The sequence below is a fragment of the Hemicordylus capensis genome, chromosome 2 (assembly GCF_027244095.1).
Source record: "Hemicordylus capensis ecotype Gifberg chromosome 2, rHemCap1.1.pri, whole genome shotgun sequence".
NCBI classification, from domain to species: Eukaryota; Metazoa; Chordata; class Lepidosauria; order Squamata; family Cordylidae; genus Hemicordylus; species Hemicordylus capensis.
The window spans coordinates 427712929-427730123 of NC_069658.1; the positions used below are offsets into that span (position 1 = coordinate 427712929).

At 52.4% G+C, this 17195-nt stretch overlaps 1 long non-coding RNA gene across 1 annotated transcript in view; it reads right to left on the reverse strand.

Moving 5' to 3' along the window:
* The window catches only part of LOC128346635 (uncharacterized), a 74486-nt gene extending 62032 nt beyond the window's left edge, over nt 1-12454 (reverse strand). The window contains exon 1 of the long non-coding RNA XR_008317096.1: nt 12118-12454. This is a non-coding gene — a long non-coding RNA (uncharacterized LOC128346635). The remainder of the gene's footprint in view (nt 1-12117) is intronic.
* Between the last annotated feature and the right edge of the window lie 4741 nt (nt 12455-17195).

The following is a 17195-nucleotide window of genomic DNA, read 5'->3' on the forward strand; positions in this document are numbered from 1 at the left end:
AGGGGGCGGAGGGTCCACCTCATTCCCAATTGTGAATTCACCTTTGGGCAGGTAGCAAAGGATGACGTGTGCATGCAGCTGTGGTGGAGGGCTGGTTTCCCCTCCCCGCTTAAAACTCCTCCCTCCATGAATTTGCACAAGATTGCCTGCAGGGGGAGCAGCGCTCAGTTTCTTCTGTCTGTCTTGAGTAAGCATAACAATTCTATGGCCATGGTTTCATTTCCTCAATATAAAAGTCCCTCAATTCTTTAGGAGAGTGTGACAAAGTAGACTGGACAATGTCACTGTTAGGATGACAAAAGCCACATTTCTGTTGGAGCTAGGGCCCTGGCAGGATTAGCTCTCAGCTGCAATGTCTCATAGTGACCACCGGTGGCGGGAGGTCATGGATAAAAGTGCTGGACTCCTCCGCTCTTTGTTCTTCCAGTGTTAGTCTCCATTTTGTCACCCCAGAGATGGCTGTCTGTTTTTGGTCTCTCTTCAGCCATGAGCTACAGCTGAAATAAGCTAAAGGCTCTTTCACATTTGTTTGTAACCTTTTCTTTAAATAAATCCTTGAAGTTCTTCAATACTAAAGAGATGTCTCAAGGCCTCTTGCTTTGCTGCTTTCTCACCAACTGGTTTTGCTTGCTATTTGGGGACTGAACTGCCATTCTTCTCCTATGAATGCCAGGTGCCATATTTTGCCAGGAAGATCCAGCAGCAATTGTGCTGTAGTCAAAAATGCCTTTAGAATGTGCAGACCTTGCACAGCTGCCACCTCTGTAACTCCATTGGTCAGAACCAGAGCACTCCACTATCAGCTGCTCACTTTGCACTGCCCACCTTGCCCATCCCCTGACCCAACCACTTGCAGGCATGGAAAGGTGCACAAAAAGCATAGCTTTTGATTTCTGGGTGAATTTCCCACACCCTTGCACAAGCTTGGTGCTCTGTAGACTTGTGCAAGCCTTCTTAACTCCCACACAAGCTTTGCTGTTCTCTGGGTATCTCAAGACAAAATGAGAATAGGGTTGACATCTTCCCCAGATTTCCAGGTATTTACCAGGTTTCAAGCATGTTCCCCAGCACCTGGTTAGCTCATCTTATTTATGTATTTTCCTAAGTAAACTGCTTTGAGAACTTTGAAGAGCAGTATATAAATATTTGCCTGCAGAGACTCTATCTATATCAATGCTGACATGATGGCACTCAGTCAATCAATCAATCAATCAATCAAAATATTTGTCATTGTTGTCATTAGATTGCTCAGATCCCCAGAGTCTATTTAAAAAAAACAAAAAACAAAAGCTATGCTCCAGCCTTTGTAGAAATGGAATTAAGCAGCAAAACCTGCAGTCACTATTCTGTTCAGCCACAGGATGCTGGCTGGGAGAGGTTTGCAATCAATGATCCACCACGAGGAATGTTGCTTCTGTTTTGGGTCAGTAGGACATCTCTATAGGGCCGTTAAGAGGATAGCTTGATTTTGATGTAAATCACTGCCTACCTGTAGATTGTAAGCATTTAGGCTTTATAGTGCAATTCATTATATGCATGCCTACTTAGAATAAAGTACCACTGGTTTCAATCAGACTGTCCCCCAAGTAAGTGTGTATAGGTGTTGCAGAGCTTACCGTGCTGCCACCACCTGTCACAGCCCAGTCTCAACCAGTCCCGTGATCTTAAGCTTCATTGTTGCACCAAGGAAACTTTGGATTTCCCCCCTCTGGTTGTGTCTACTAAAACAGCCTTCCAAACCTCCGTCTCATTCAAAATTAGGCAGGATGGAAAGGCTTCTAAGCATGGGGTGTTGAAACAGAAACAGACAGCTGCTACAAATTTTTAACTTCAAAACAAGAAATTTTTTACTTTAAAAGAGTTCCATTCAAAACCATCGTTCTTTCAGAAAACTTTGCACAAAACACCAACCATATGAGCAGCACAATAGGGATGTGCATAAAACCGGTTCTCCCGGTTCGGTTCGGGTCCGAACCGGGTCCGGACCGGACCGGGGAGGTTCAGTTTTGGTTTTGCCGGACCACCCCCCCGGTCCGGTTCAGTTTCGAACTGGTTCGGATCACAAAAAGTGGCTGGTTTTGAAGGGGACATTGTGTTCTACCTGCCACCCAAATTTCAAGTCGATTGGACCTTCCTCTGATTTTTTACAATTTTTTTAAAAAATTAATTCTTGCCCATAACTCACAATGTGGAGCCCTTAGGGGCAAAAAAGCTGGGGTGGGTGGTAGCCACCCATGGGTGTCCTCCAGCCCAAAAATCCCAAGGCAATTGGTTGCTCCTAGTATTATTGGTGAATTTTTGAAGAAAATTTTTTTTCCATTGGCTAGAATGGGGGTTTAGGGCTGCCCCAGACCCGCCTCTGTGGGGTGGCAGCACCCCCAAAGTGGGTCCGGGGCCATGGCAAAAATGCCCTCAGTCCCTCCCTGCAATCCCCGGAGAGATAGGAGTGATGGTTCTGTTGTTTTTCTGAGGTGTTCTGAGTGTAGATTCTATGATAGCTAATGAGATTTCCAATGAGACACCATGAATCCACTCTCATTTGCTATCACAGAATCCACACTCACTCAGAACACCTCAGAAAAACAACAGAACCATCACTCCTATCTCTACGGGGATTGCTGGGAGGGACTGAGGGCATTTTTGCCATGGCCCCGGACCCACTTTGGCGGTGCTGCCACCCCACAGAGGCGGGTCTGGGGCAGCCCCCAAACCCCCATTCTAGCCAATGGAAAAAAAATTTTCTTCAAAAATTCACCAATAATACTAGGAGCAACCCAACAATTGCCACCCCATCTTTTTTGCGCCTCTCTCTGGGCGCCCTAACACGTAACACCTAGTCAGTCCATCTTAATGCCTACCTACTACCACCACTCCTATCCAAGCAAGTAAGAGGAGGACACTCAGAGAGACAACACCCACTCTCTGATCTAACAAAAAGGCCACTGCTGTGCTGCCTGCCAGCACAGCAGCAGCAGCGGAGCAGCACACTAAGCACAAGAGCAGCACACACAGAGAAGCAGGAGGCGGAGCAGCAGAGCAGCAGACCTGCCGCTCTGCATGATGGGTGATGTGACGCCCAAAGAAACCACCGCCTCACTCAGTGCCTGCCACTGACTAGGCCCGACAGACAGAAGCCAGCCAACCTGCTCTGCTCTGCTCTGCTGCTCCCCATGGATGATGCACACACACCCTACATCTGCATCCAAATTACCAGACCAGACCAAGTGCGCAGAGTCAGCACAGGCCAGCAGCCACCAGCCCAGCAACAGCAACAGCTACTACTGCTACCACCACAACCAGTGTTGCCGCTACAATAACATTCCCAGTCCAGTCACGCGTGCCACAGCCTGAGCCTAGCACACAGCCAACAGCTGATGCCAGCCAGTGCCTGGCAAGCCCAGCCAACATGAGGAGGAGAGAGCTAAGTAGACGGCGCACGCACATCACCAACCCATCACGACGGCGCAACTGCAAGGGGAGAGGGCACAATTACAGGCAGGAGGAGGAGGAGGAGGCGAGGCAATCCTAGCACAGATTTGAAAGTTTAAAATCCACCAGGACATCTTCTAGAATCTAGACTTCTGTTTTTTCTACCACCAGCTGTAGTGTCTAGTTAGTCAGTGTGCTGTGCAGCTGAGCTGAGCTGCGTGTGAGGAAGGGTGATTGTAGCTAGTTCTTTAGTTTCAGCAGACTGAGCATTGAGCATGGGCAGTGGCCTTGGGAAGCAACACAATTACACGACACTCACCTGCTGCTGCTGGTTCTAGAAGTTGCCTCTTCTCATCTTTTCACCTCTTCGTGTGTGTGTGTGTGTGTGTGTGTGTGTGTGTGTGTGTGTGTGTGCAGTGAGTGCATGCCTTTTGCCTTGCTGGAAAGAAATGCTTCTCTGGTCCACCACCACATATCTGCTCAAGGACACAGAGGCCCAAGGCAGAGGTGGTGGCACCAGTGTGAGTGCATGTGTGCTGGTGGTGTTTGCCACCACAGGTGTTTTGTGTGTGTATGTGTGCGCTGCTAGCTAGGAGGGGGGAGGGAGGCCGGGAGGGAGGCAGGGGGGAGGAAAGGGGAGGGGGAGAGGGATGTAGAGGGGATTGAAGGGGGGAGGGTCCGGCTCAGAGTTGGTCAGCCACATATTTGTGCACACACGTGCTCACGTGTGTGCTTCGGTGGGAGAGACCAGACTCTCATCATCTGCCAGACCGGGGTTGGGGGCAGGTGAGGCGGTGGTGGGCTGGAAGGGAGGGAGGATGGAAGGTGGTGAAGAGGAAGGGGAGAGGATGAGAGGGGAAGGATGGAGGGAGGCATGGGGGGGAGGAAAGAAAAACATGTAGACAGACACACACCACACTACACACAGAAAGCATCCACACACAGAGACAGTGCTAGGCATCCATTCACACAGACAGACAGACAGACACACAACAGGAAGAGACAGACTGAGCCTGCACCACACACACACACACACACACACACAGACCCAATTCCCCCCCTGCACAGTTATCAATCAATATGTTGTGTTGGCAGCCAGTTCATTGCTATTCTGATGGTTTTGGGTTTTTTGCCATCAGCCAACATCAACAGTGACCACAATCAAGATGAACATAAGATGATAATAATTCATTCGTTTCATTTGAAAAAATCACCCAATCATTTTCTCCATGTAAACCAAGCCCCCCACACATGATTTCTGGTAACATTTTCAATAAAATCAATTCATTTGGCATTCATCATTTTGTTCTCCCTTTGTCGCCTTTTTTTCTTTCTTTTGCATAATTTTGAGGCTTGATTTTGACATGGGGTTTTTAAAGAAAAAATTATTTACATGTTTATTTACATACAGTATTTACATATCTACACTGCATTTTAGAACGTATACCCGCCGCTGCCGCTAAGTCTAGTACTCCGTGGGCTGTGCTACTTTGGGGGGGTGTGCCGTGCCCACGCCAGGTCCCCAAATGCTGACAGGTGGATAGATAAAGGGCCTGTGCTGGTCAGCATTGGGTTTCTTTTTAGGTGGGCGTGGGCATTGTAAACATCTGGCCAGTCGCAGCACTACAACTACTACTACAACTGCATCTCTGTGTGGGCACACTACACGCTGCGACTGGCTGGCACGGCTCAGCATCTGTCACGTCAGCTCAGCTAGAGGTGGAAGGGGGGAGGGTAGGGATAAGCACAGAGGTCGAGCCAGGCAGGTGACCAACCATGGGGCAACCCACGGTAATCACTCGCCCGGCTCAAACTCCAGCTTGGGGTAGCCCAACAGGGGGAGGTTCACCTTAAGGAAGACCAGCTGCTCCACCAGACCAGGGTCCAAGCGGGAGCGAGAGGGTGTCACCACGTCCCCGGCACGTGAAAACACCCGCTCGCTCTGGACACTGGTTGGGGGGCAGGAGAGGAGGCACACAGCCACCACCGCCATGTCCGGCCAGACTTGGTGGCGGCTCGCCCAGAACTGTGCGCAGTCCACGCCGTCTCCCTTCACAGGCTCCTCCAAGTACTGCGCAACGCATTGCTCAGCACTGGAGGGGGGCCTGGCAGGTCGAGCCTCCCGCATACCAGGCATGGCGCCATAGCAGAACCGCTGAAACCACTGGGCGGATCTCGAGTCGGTAGCAAGTGGCTGCTGCGATGGCGCCACCTGGGATGCCGCGCTGCTGGACTGGGAAGAGGGAGGGGAAGGGGAAGCTGACGCCGGCTGGCCGCCCATGCTGCTGCTGGGTGCGGGTTGGGCCGCGAGGGCTGCCCCCGCACCACTACCAACACCCTGGTCTCTGCGGGCCCTAGCGGCCTCCTCCTCCCTAACCTTCTCGATCAGGATGCCCTTCCACCTGGGCAACTCGTCGGCACTCACGGCATTGCCCTTGAGGGCTGGGTGACAGAGACAAGCGAGGACATACTCCTCCCTGTCTCCCAGCACATCAACGAGCCGCTTGTCAACCCCAGACCTCAGCCTCCCAGCCAGAGCACGACCCTCTGGCGTGGTCAGAGAGATATGGAGTCCACCCATCAGCTTCTCGAGACCAACAGCTGTGGGCAGCGCCTGGCTCAAGGGAGTGGTGTCGCCACACAAGCCCTTCATGGCAAGCTGGAAGGGCTCGAGTGCCGACACCGCCTCGGACATCTGCTTCCACTCTGCGTTCGAGAAGTCGCAGACATCCAAGGACTCGTCCCTCGCCAGGGTGACAAGGGCTCTCTCCTGCTCCAACAGGCGCTGGAACAGGAGGAAGGTGGAGTTCCACCGCGTCTCCACATCCGTAGGGATGAGATGGCGAGGAAGGCCAAGGTCATCCTGCTTCTGGCGAAGCAGTCTCCTGGACTTCTCGCTGCGGTGGAAGTGGGCGGCCAGCTTGCGAGACTTATCCACAAGCGTGGCCGTGGCAGCAACAGCAGCTGGGATGGGGCGGGCCCCCTTCTCCTGGGACGCCTTCAGCTCCTTAAGGCCAAGGGCGTCCCTGATGGTCAGATGGAGCGTGTGTGCCATACACCGTATGTTCACACAGTCCATGACTGTCTCGACAGCGGCGGTAACGTTGGCTCCATTGTCGGTGACAATGAAGCCGCGGGAGAGGTGTGGACACCCGCCAATCCACTCCTCTATCTGGCGGTCGAGTACGGCCCCCACCTCCTCCGCGGTGTGCCTCGTGTCCATCGTCTCCACGTGCAGGACGGCCCACCTGTGCCGTAGTGCAGCGGGAGCCGAGCCGGACCCGGAAGCATCGCCCGCGGAGGTCCCCTCACTCTCCTGTCCCCACCAGTGGGCAGTGAGGGCCAGGAAAGAAGCGTGCATCCCACTGACACTGGTCCAGAGGTCAGTTGTGAAATGCACGCTTGTCCCGGCCGGAGCTGCACGCAGCTCGGCCGACACGAGCTCCCTGCACCGGCGGTACAGGGAGGGGACCACGTTCCGGCTGAACGTGGTCCTTGAGGGGATGACGTATTCGGGAGCCAGGTATTGGAGAATCCGGCAGAAGCCGTTGTTCTCGACCACCTGAAACGGCTGGTCATCGGTGGAAATCATCTCCCCTATGAGGCGGGTGAGGTGATGATGGTCCATGCGAACAATACGCTGGCTGCCCGAGGACTGCGTCCACCGCTGGACGGGCAGTGTAGCCTGCCTGCTGGCTGGCACACTGCCGCTGCCCGCCCTAGTGGCAGATGCACAAGGCGCACTAGCGCTGCCAGCCTGTCCCCTGAGACCTGGGTGGTGACGCTGTAGGTGTCTCCCCATAGGCGTCGTACCCAGGTGCGCAGGGTCCCTTCCACGGCTGACAAGCATCCTGCAGTGGACACAGTGGGCGTGGAATGGGTCATCTTGAGGGACCTCAAAATGCACCCATGCACCACTGCCCTTGGCCTCCTGCGCCCTGGGCGCCATCCTAGGCCGTTTCTCGCAGGGTGGTTGCAGTCCTGGGGGGGGGCGGCCGCCGCTGCCTGCCCACTGCTGCCACCCAACCCGCCCCTTCCGCCCTCCACAGCGGAGGAAGGGCCCGGCTGAACTGGCATCGGAGATGCAGGCCTCTCCTCCACCACCTCGCCAGACCGCTCCCCACCAGAGTGTCGGGCTTCATGAGGGGGGGCCCCACTGAGCGGTGAAAGGATAGGGGGAAGGGGCCCCAGAGGGAGGGAGAACCTGGCTGCATCGCTGCCAGCCGCACGGTCCTCACCGCCCTCTACCTGCTCTTCCAACTCCACAGTCTCCTCCACCTCAACAACTGGCGGTAGCTCAGCAGCACCTGGTGCCGCCGGCGAGGAGGGACCCGCCACAGCCCTAACGGTGCCTCTGCCTCTGCCGCGATTGGCGGCAGCAGGCGTGGGGAACTGAATCCTGCGCACCAAAGATGGGGCCGGAGCAAAGAATTCTCCAATGGGGAGAACTGGGGTGTCCTCAGGCTCCCCGCGTCCTCTCCCTCCCCGTGCCGCAGGCGCACCCCGCACCTGGCCTCTCCCACCTCTGCCTGCCAGCCTTGAGGGAGCCCTGCCCGCCACACGGCGCTCAGACATGCTGCTAGGTCAGAAGGAGGGAGACTTTAGGAGGAAGGCCAGACAGGGTCAAAAAAAAAATTTGGAGGGGCTTAGGGGCCAAAAAAAAGGCAGCTGATTTGGAGGTGGCGGGGGGGAGTTTGTTTTCAAAAAAGGAAGCCAATTGGGGGGAAAGGAAGACTTTTTGATATGGGGGGGGAAGCCAATCGAAGTGAGGGGGAGGGTGTCCTTTTTGAATTTGGGAGTCAACCACCAAGCCAATTGGGGATATGGGTCTGGGAGGGTTTTTTTTAGAAAAATAGGGGGTTAAAGGGTGGAACCCCGGTGTGGGAGGGTGGCACGGGCAGTTGGGTGGAGTAGTTGTGGTGTGGGTGGCAAGTTTTTAACTTTTTTTGGGGGGGAGAGTGGATGGGGGGAAGGCACAGCACCTACCGGGGGTGGGGGAGGGACGCAGTCAACGCTTGGGAACCTGCAGATCAAAGGAGGAAACCCTTATTTAGTGAACTGGAACACAAAGTGTGGGTTCTGGGGGGTGGTTCTCAAGTAATGCTCCTGTGGGGGGAGCATCAAACTCAATGCAGCCTATTTAGTGACTCTAAATTGCACACAACCAAAACCAGAACCCAGTCACACCAACACAGAGGTTGAACCCACCCACTCTGTGACTCTGCCTGCCCAATGCCATGGCAAGCAAGCAGCAGCAAACACTTGATGGCAGCCTCATGGATTGAACATCATGATCATCATCATACGTGTGTATTGGCCCAGCATGTAGTGGCGGCATCAGAGCCCAGCCAGGACCCCACTCAGACTGCCCCAGAGGCAAGGAAGCACTCTGGCATGGCATGGGCCCAGCATGTAGTGGCAGCATCAGAACCCTGGACCCCACTCAGACTGCCCCAGAGGCAAGGAAGCACTCTGGCATGGCATGGGCCCAGCATGTAGTGGCAGCATCAGAACCCTGGACCCCACTCAGACTGCCCCAGAGGCAAGGAAGCACTCTGGAAGGCACCTGTTCAAAAACCACCTGCAAGACGCATGCAATGCAACGCAACACACAGCAGCAATTTCTTTATTGGGCATGGGCATGAAGACACAAGTTACAACAGTACATCTCCTCTCCAATGTTCCCTCCCTCCTCCCCACACCCAAATGCATTTCAGAATAGGGGTGTCCCTATTTAAAACCGCCAGCTAGGGAGAGAAAGGGGCAACAAAAGGTGCACAATCGCACACGCACTAACCCCTCTTCTTCCGGTCCTTCTCCTGCCGCTCACTGCTGGTCATGGATTCGCCGCCGCCAGCCAGCCACCCTGGGCTGGGACACAGCAGGGCGGCCGCACGAGGCACACAGGCAACCGGGGTAGTTCAACAACGATGGAGGGGCAGAAGTGAGGAGACAACACTATTTGTGTCGCTCAACTCACCCCGAAGCAGAGACAAAATCAACCAAAAACTATAAAAAGAAAAAAAAAACCGATGGCAGCCGCCAGGTGGGTAGGCTACTGTGTGTGGCTGCAGCTGTGGGAGAGGAGGTGGAAAGTGAAGGGGAGCAGAGAGAGAAAAGACTAAGAGAGAGAGAAAAGAGAGGGGGGGCAGGGACAAAGAGAAAGAGAGGAGAGAGAGAGAAAAGAAAGAGAGAGAGAGGAGAAAGAGAGATGAGAGAGAGAAAGAGGAGAGAGGAGGAGCGCAGCGCAGCAGGGAGGGGGGATTCAGGTGTGGGGGGAGGACAGCAGTAGCAGCGGTCCAAAGAGGTGGGGGGAGCAGAGAGGATGTGTATGGATGGGGGCTAGTGTGTGGCAGGGGGCCTGGGGTAAGTGGAGAGAGTCAGGGGCAAGGAGAAAAAGAGGTGGGGTGGGGGGAGCAGAGAGGGTGTGTGTGGTTGGGGGCTAGTGTGTGGCAGGGGGCCTGGGGTAAGTGGAGAGAGTCAGGGGCAAGGAGAAAAAGAGGTGGGGTGGGGGGGAGCAGAGAGGGTGTGTGTGGTTGGGGGCTAGTGTGTGGCAGGGGGCCTGGGGTAAGTGGAGAGAGTCAGGGGCAAGGAGAAAAAAGAGGTGGGGTGGGGGGAGCAGAGAGGGTGTGTGTGGTTGGGGGCTAGTGTGTGACAGGGGGCCTGGGGTAAGTGGAGAGAGTCAAGGGCAAGGAGAAAAAAGAGGTGGGGTGGGGGGGAGCATAGAGGGTGTGTGTGGTTGGGGGCTAGTGTGTGGCAGGGGGCCTGGGGTAAGTGGAGAGAGTCAGGGGCAAGGAGAAAAAAGAGGTGGGGTGGGGGGAGCAGAGAGGGTGTGTGTGGTTGGGGGCTAGTGTGTGGCAGGGGGCCTGGGGTAAGTGGAGAGAGTCAGGGGCAAGGAGAAAAAAGAGGTGGGGTGGGGGGAGCAGAGAGGGTGTGTGTGGTTGGGGGCTAGTGTGTGGTAGGGGGCCTGGGGTAAGTGGAGAGAGTCAGGGGCAAGGAGAAAAAGAGGTGGGGTGGGGGGAGCAGAGAGGGTGTGTGTGGTTGGGGGCTAGTGTGTGGCAGAGGGGTGTTGGGGGGAAGGGGAGGGGGCAACAACAAACAGCAAAGGAGAAACTGGAACAACTCGGGCAGCAGCAGCGATTAGGCTGGATGGGGTGGTTGGGGGAGGAGCTGGGCCTGGGCTAGGGTCTGGGAGGAGGGAGGGGGGGCAGGCAGGAGGGGGAGGAGGAGGAGGAGGGGAGCAAAATATATAAAGCAATATATATCAAGAGAACACAAGCCAGAAGTTTAAAAAAAAACAATGAAAAGAAAGACTCTAACCAGCAGAAAAAACTTGGGGGTGGGGGTGTGGGGAGGGGGAACCAAACACAGACTCTGAGGGGGGCCACTAAGTGAACAGAGACAATGAAACCACAATTGCTGCAAATTAATAATAGCAAATGAATAAGTGGAACTGCAAGCAAAGAAAACTGGACTCTGTTTGGCAGCAGCAAACTTGGAAGAAGGCTGGATGGGGTGGGCTTGGGGTGGGGTGCGGTTGGACTTGGAGGGACAAGTTGGGAGCAGGGAACCAAAACTGATTATATGGGACAACAAGAAACAACAACAGAATCCTCTGGGGGTGGGGGGGAGGGATTCAGGGAACCAACTCGCAGGGCAGCAGCAGAAACAAACAAAATGGTACAATTTAAGCAAAACCAGCAAGCAATATATAACTGAAACCAATGGAATGCAATGTGAAAATCAAAAAGTTGGACAAAAACAAGGCAGGACAAAGAGCAATAATTAATGGAAGAAGTTTTAAAGCAATGAGGATGGGTGGGAGTGGGGGAGGGGGAGGGTAGGCCCAAAGGATGAGAAGGGAAAGGGGGGGAGGGGGGGAGAAAAGCAGACAGACAAGGAACAGGGAAAATTGGGGGAAATTAAGAAGAAAGTAAAGTGAAGTAACACACAGTATACAGACAAGAGACAGACAGAGAGAGGAGACACACAGAGAGTCACAAAGGGCAGGTGGACAAAGGATTAGAGCACACACAGAGAGACACAGGACACAGTCAGGACTCACAGAGACACCAGAGCAGCCAGCAAAGGGCAAGCAGGTCTCAGAGATGATCCCACAACTGCAGTCAAGAGAAGTTTCCAGAGAAGAGGCTTGGGTTTATATAGGTTTGAAATTCCCTCCTTTGGGAGCCCCCACCTTTGCACTCCCCCCACGGCCAACAGGGTGGCAGCTCTCAACAGTGCAACAGCCAAGCAGCCTACCAGACCAAAGGACTCATTTTGGCCAATCAAGGATCAATAGCGCAGCCAATACAATGCCTGGAAATAGCATCACAAAATGGATGCAAGGAGGAGCAAAAGTTTCGGGAAGGAGACACAAAATGGAGGACACACTTGAAACTTTTAAGAGACACTCAGAGACTGGCAATGGCGTTCCCGAACCGGTTCGGGAAACCCGAGCCGGTTCGGTACCGAACCAGCTCGAATTCGGTCCGGCTCGGTCCCGGAAGGGCCCGATTCGGTCCGGGATCGAGCCGCCGGATCCGGACTGGTTCGGGATGAACCGGTCCGGATCCGGACCGAACCGCACATCCCTACAGCACAAGGAAGAAATAAAATATGAGAAAAACACATCCACTCTGCCCTGCACGAATACAGAGCCCTTGCCAAGAGTCCTCTTGTACTCACCCCTAGCCAGCTTCTGCAGCAAGCGTGGCTTGTCCCTTGCTCAGCCTCAGGTCCTGCTCTTCCTTCACAGTTCTGGGGGTTCAATCCCCGACTGTTTCTTCAGCTGCTTTGGGAGTGACTCACATTCTCCCAGGGATTTCTCAGCTCTCTGTCCAGCAACAGCTCTGATCCTCTTTGTCTGTGACAGCAACTTGTCCGCCCTGGTAGGATGCATAGGAATGGGAGACGTGGTGTGTGAGCACTGTAAGATATTCCCCTTAGGGAATGGAGCCACTCTTGGAAGAGCATAAGATTCCAAGTTCCCTCCCTGGCTTCTCCAAGATAGGGTTGAGAGATATTCCTGCCTGAAACCTTGGAGAAGCCACTGCCTATGAAGACAATACTGAGCTAGATGGACCAAGGGTCTGACTCAGTATATAGCAGCTTCCTATGTTCCTATAACAAAGCAATTGCAATACAGAAATCTTCTATACAAAAAGAGGGGGTTCAGGCCTCATTCCTTCACAATAGGATTGCATCATTAACTGAAGTGTTCATTGTGTTCTATTTCTGCTGTTGATAGGTTAATAATAAAAACTAGATGAGCCGGGCGCAGAGCATCTGTGCATCTGCCGGCCTGGCCAGCTCGCTTCTCCCCCCTGGCCAACTTCTCCTCCCCCCCCATCTGCTTCTCTCCCCACCCGGCTTCCCCTCTGTCCACGGTTTTCTAGCTGGCAAGCCGGCCCACCCCATCATCACCACCCCATCGGCCCACCCCTGCCAGTTCTTGGCGGCCAGACCAGCCTGCTGCTGCCGCCTACTGCTCCCGGCGGCCGGCTGCCTGCTGGCATGAGCAGCCCACTTCTTCTCCCCCCTCCGCCCACGGTTTCTGGCTTGCCACCTCCTCCTCCTCCCACCCACCCACCTTTTCCTGGTGGCCGGGCTGGCCAGCATCCCTATTTTCTCCCATCCCCCTCGCTAATGGGCAGCTGCTCGTGAACTCTCGTGAGAGCTGCCACACATGGGATTAGCGATGGGTACACCTAGGAGAAATAAATATATAGATACTCATTTATTTTCTATAGAGATTATTTTGTTTTTGCTTGTTTAATTTTGTTTTGAGCTATGATGAATAAAAGTGTGAACCAAGAGCAAAAGATTAGGGATGTGCGAACCGGTTCGTGGTTTTGGTTCAGGGGGTTCAATGGCTTGAGGTAGAACTGAACTCCCCTGCCACTCATCCAAAACCAGACCGAACCACCCCCGAAGTTTGCGAACCACCCCAACTGAATTTTTTTTAAAGTCTTTTAAATTTTTTGTTTTTACCTTGTATTCCCCTCGGGGGAGTTCCTGGAGGTGACGGGGTGTGTGTGTCCCACGGAGGTTCCCCCTCCCCCCGCCGGCTTTACTTATGTCCCCCTTTGGCCAGCTTGCCCACTATTCAGCCGCTTTTCAGCCTTCTTCTGGCAGCAGGCAGCCATTTTGGGCGCACCTGCGTGACTGGGCTCTGCAGTCTGCATGGCCAGGAATGGATTACTACGAACAAGCCCCAGGAGCGCAATTGAGAGCAGACTGTACTAGTAGAGTTTCCTTTGGTGTCTAAGCACCCAACGGGTTCACATAGGGAAACACTGGTGATATAACTCGTTCTTTAAAACCAGGAGGTGAAGGTTTGGGAATGGGTGAGGAGGAAGGCGCGAGGGTGCTGTGAGTTTCCCGAAGAATTGCCTTGCCACAGGAGCCCCCCCCCACACACACACCAATTGCAACTGCAAGGCTGATTTCAGCTCCAGCCCTACCCACATTTACTTAGGAGTAGCCCTGTTCAAACTCATGATTTACATCCGAATAAACATCCATAGGCTTGGATTGCACGATGTCCGCCCCGCTTCCCTCCTAAGAATATACACTTTTCATTAAAAAAGAAGTTTATCATAAACGTGATTTCTTTTAATGTGCTGGACAGAAAGATTAAGACAGATTTCAGAAGGGGTCAGAAAGTTGTTATTCTTCATTGATCACCTTTCCCCTGGCTAATCCTTTCCATCTAGAAGCGGAGGCTAAAGCTAAAGGAAATTAGAATGCAGAGGAATTAGGGATAGGGAGGGATGTCAAATTGTCGGGGCGGGGTGTGTGTGGGGTGGGGGGACTCCAAATCTAGGTTTAATTTAAGGTAGAAATCTTGTTTTGTTTGTTTCTAAAATACTCCAAATGGAGCTGCCCATTATTTCACTCAAAAGCAAATTAGTCTCAAATAATGGGAGGAAGAATTTCTAGATGGACAGAGGCAGAGAGAGAGAGAGAGAGAGAGAGAGAGAAACCTGGCTGGTAATAAATCAGCACTCCTTGAAACCAGCAAGCAAAGGAGGAAAGCATAGAAGGCGGCACCTGCTCCCTGGAGCGCAAAGAAGACACAACTCATGAGAAAAGCTGTAGCCCCCACATTCCGGGGCTTGTCAGGACCAAGTCTTGTCCCGAGACCGGATTCTTCAGCAGCACATCACATAGATCCAAGGAGCACAGTCCCACCTAAAAGGCGGCTGTGGATAAAAGTCTCTGGAATTCTAAGAGCAGCATTTTAGAAAGTCTGGATTTTGTTCATAGTCAAATTAGTTTGAAGCCCCCCGAAATTTGCACTCCAAACAGCGGCTGAAAGGAAAGGAAAAGACACATACATATTACCAAGCCCCTTCCCCGCCCATCAAAAGACATACATTTCTGACATAAAATCTGCTCCAGTTGTAAACTGATGACCAGTAAACAGGAAGATTTAGAAATAGCAAATCCCCAGTCTCTCTACCCTCCCCCCGCCCCCAACAAAGAAACAAAACTGGATCAGAGGCAACAAGAGAGGAGCGAAGTGTGTGCCTGTGCCTGTCTGTGAACGCAAACTTTTGTTATCACAGAGATGGAAAATGTATCTTCTCTCCACCCCAGGGGTGCTGGGGAAGGAGGCAGAGGAAAGGCTGTGGAGGCACTGGAGTTCAGGAAGGTCCTGGTGGTCTGGGAAGGTGGTGTGTTCCTAGGAGAGAGGATAGGTTGAGAAATAAATGGGATGGGATCCCACAAGAGGAGAAGAAAATCCATCTTTCAGCCCTTTAAAGGCAGGCTACACAGCTCAGCACCAACAACTACTCAGAAGAACTTGCTCTCCCTGATCCTGTACTGAGTGGCATGAAAACTCAATGAAGAGCAGAAGAATGAAAGGGGAGAGAGAGAGAGAGAGAGAGAGAGAGAGACCGAGACCAGAAAAGCCAGCGATATGCACCTTAGATCTTCTGGAGCAAAGCAAGAACTACGCCTCTAGCCCACAGCCCCCTTCACCTCACACTCCCAACCACAATCCTGTTTCTCCTTTTAAAGGCCTTGACCTGCACAGGTTTTGTTTCTCCTGCATTTTCCTCTACTTGAAGTGCCTTCATTTTAAAATAAAAGATTGTGGTGGCACGTGGCATCCATTCCACCAGCTACAGAGATGGAAAGTTTATTTGCAGCTAGCGTTGTCATGTGCAGGGTTGGATGTTCTGCTCCTTGAACAGGGGTGGGCAAAGTTGGCCCTCTAGCTGATGCTAAACTTCAACTCCCATCATTCCACATTGTTGCTGGGAGTTGCGGTTCAGCAACAGCTGGAGGGCCAAATTTGTCCACCACTGTTCTTGAGGGAGCTTAATTTTATGCTTATTGCGTGAGGTACCTGAGCTGAAACTTGGTGAGAGAGGGCAGTTTCAGCTTTGGGCACCACTGACATTGACGTATTTCTTCAACAGATTTTTTTTAAAATTAACAAAGCTTATTCTTTATTGTCAAACTGAAGCAATACAAAAGCACACACACCAAAAACTAGTAACCAGAACAAAGAGATTAAACCTTGGCATTGTGAAAACATTCCATCACTTCTTTTTGGTGCGAAGAGCTACAGTGACAGATAATTTTCACAACACTGAACATTTTTTATTGTGAGGGCAACAAGTGCAGCACAGCAGAAGAAGTAGTGACACGTTAGAAATCCTGTGATTTCTACTTACCAGCTGTAAAGAGTGGATGCTTGTGAATTGTACACTTGCCTCCAGCCTGTGAGGCTCTCCGCTCCAACAAAGTGACCTGCATTTAGGGTTGCCAGCATTATGTTATCCCAATAGGGGACACAAGTGTGGGGAGTTTGGGGGGTGAGGCCATCTTGGGGGGTGGCCCATGGAGGAACTCTTTATAGAGGAGTTCTGCTTCAAAGGCTTGGCCGAGCACAGCTGCTCCCAAAACTAGTGCTTATAATTCCTTTTAAGGTCGGCCAGGGCAGAGATGGAATACAATTGCCTTATATCCCATAGCAGGTGGGAAAGGCAGAAAGCACCCAACCAGAAAAGCGAGAGACTTCTTGTTAAGACTTTGTCACCTTCTTCGCGTTGCAGATTCCACAACAGGTTTTTTATTTAATCCACAGTAGCAGCAAAATAATTTTTCAATTTTACAAGCATGCTCGTTTATCAAGCTCTGTGGCCAAACAGTCTGAATGGCCTTTGCATTGCTGCTGATTGCCTGAGTGTGCCAAATGGTGGTGTGCCCTCTGCTCCAGCAGCAGGCACCACGGTTCTGCACTTCCTCTCAATGGCATCTACCTCAGTGATGTGAATTCGGTTCGTCCCTGGGTCCGCCTTTTAGCCAATCAAACAGACTCAGTGGGAATCATTTAGAGGCTTTTTATTGCTACTGTCCGCAAGAGGAAGTGTTACTTCACAAAGTAGTGCCCTTGCCAAACATGTTTAAATTCAGCTTTCTGCCTCTTCCTTCCTTGGTCTTTAGTGCTTCTACCCCCACGGTGTTTCATTAACAATTATCCTTCATTCTGCACAGTGTTTCTAAATCATTGCAATCTGAATACTGCAACATAACAATGTTGAGGAGAATAAACACCTTTCCTCAGGGACACATACAAATATTTTTCCCAGGGCACGTTTTGATGTTCTCTTGCACAGTAGTGCCACATACCGATTGAGTGTCACCAAATGGCGACCCATTTCACTGCCCGCAATTGTTTGCTCCTGCCTTTCTCTAGACAGGCAGCTGAGAAAAGCAGTTAACTTAGCAAGAACACAAAGGGTTGT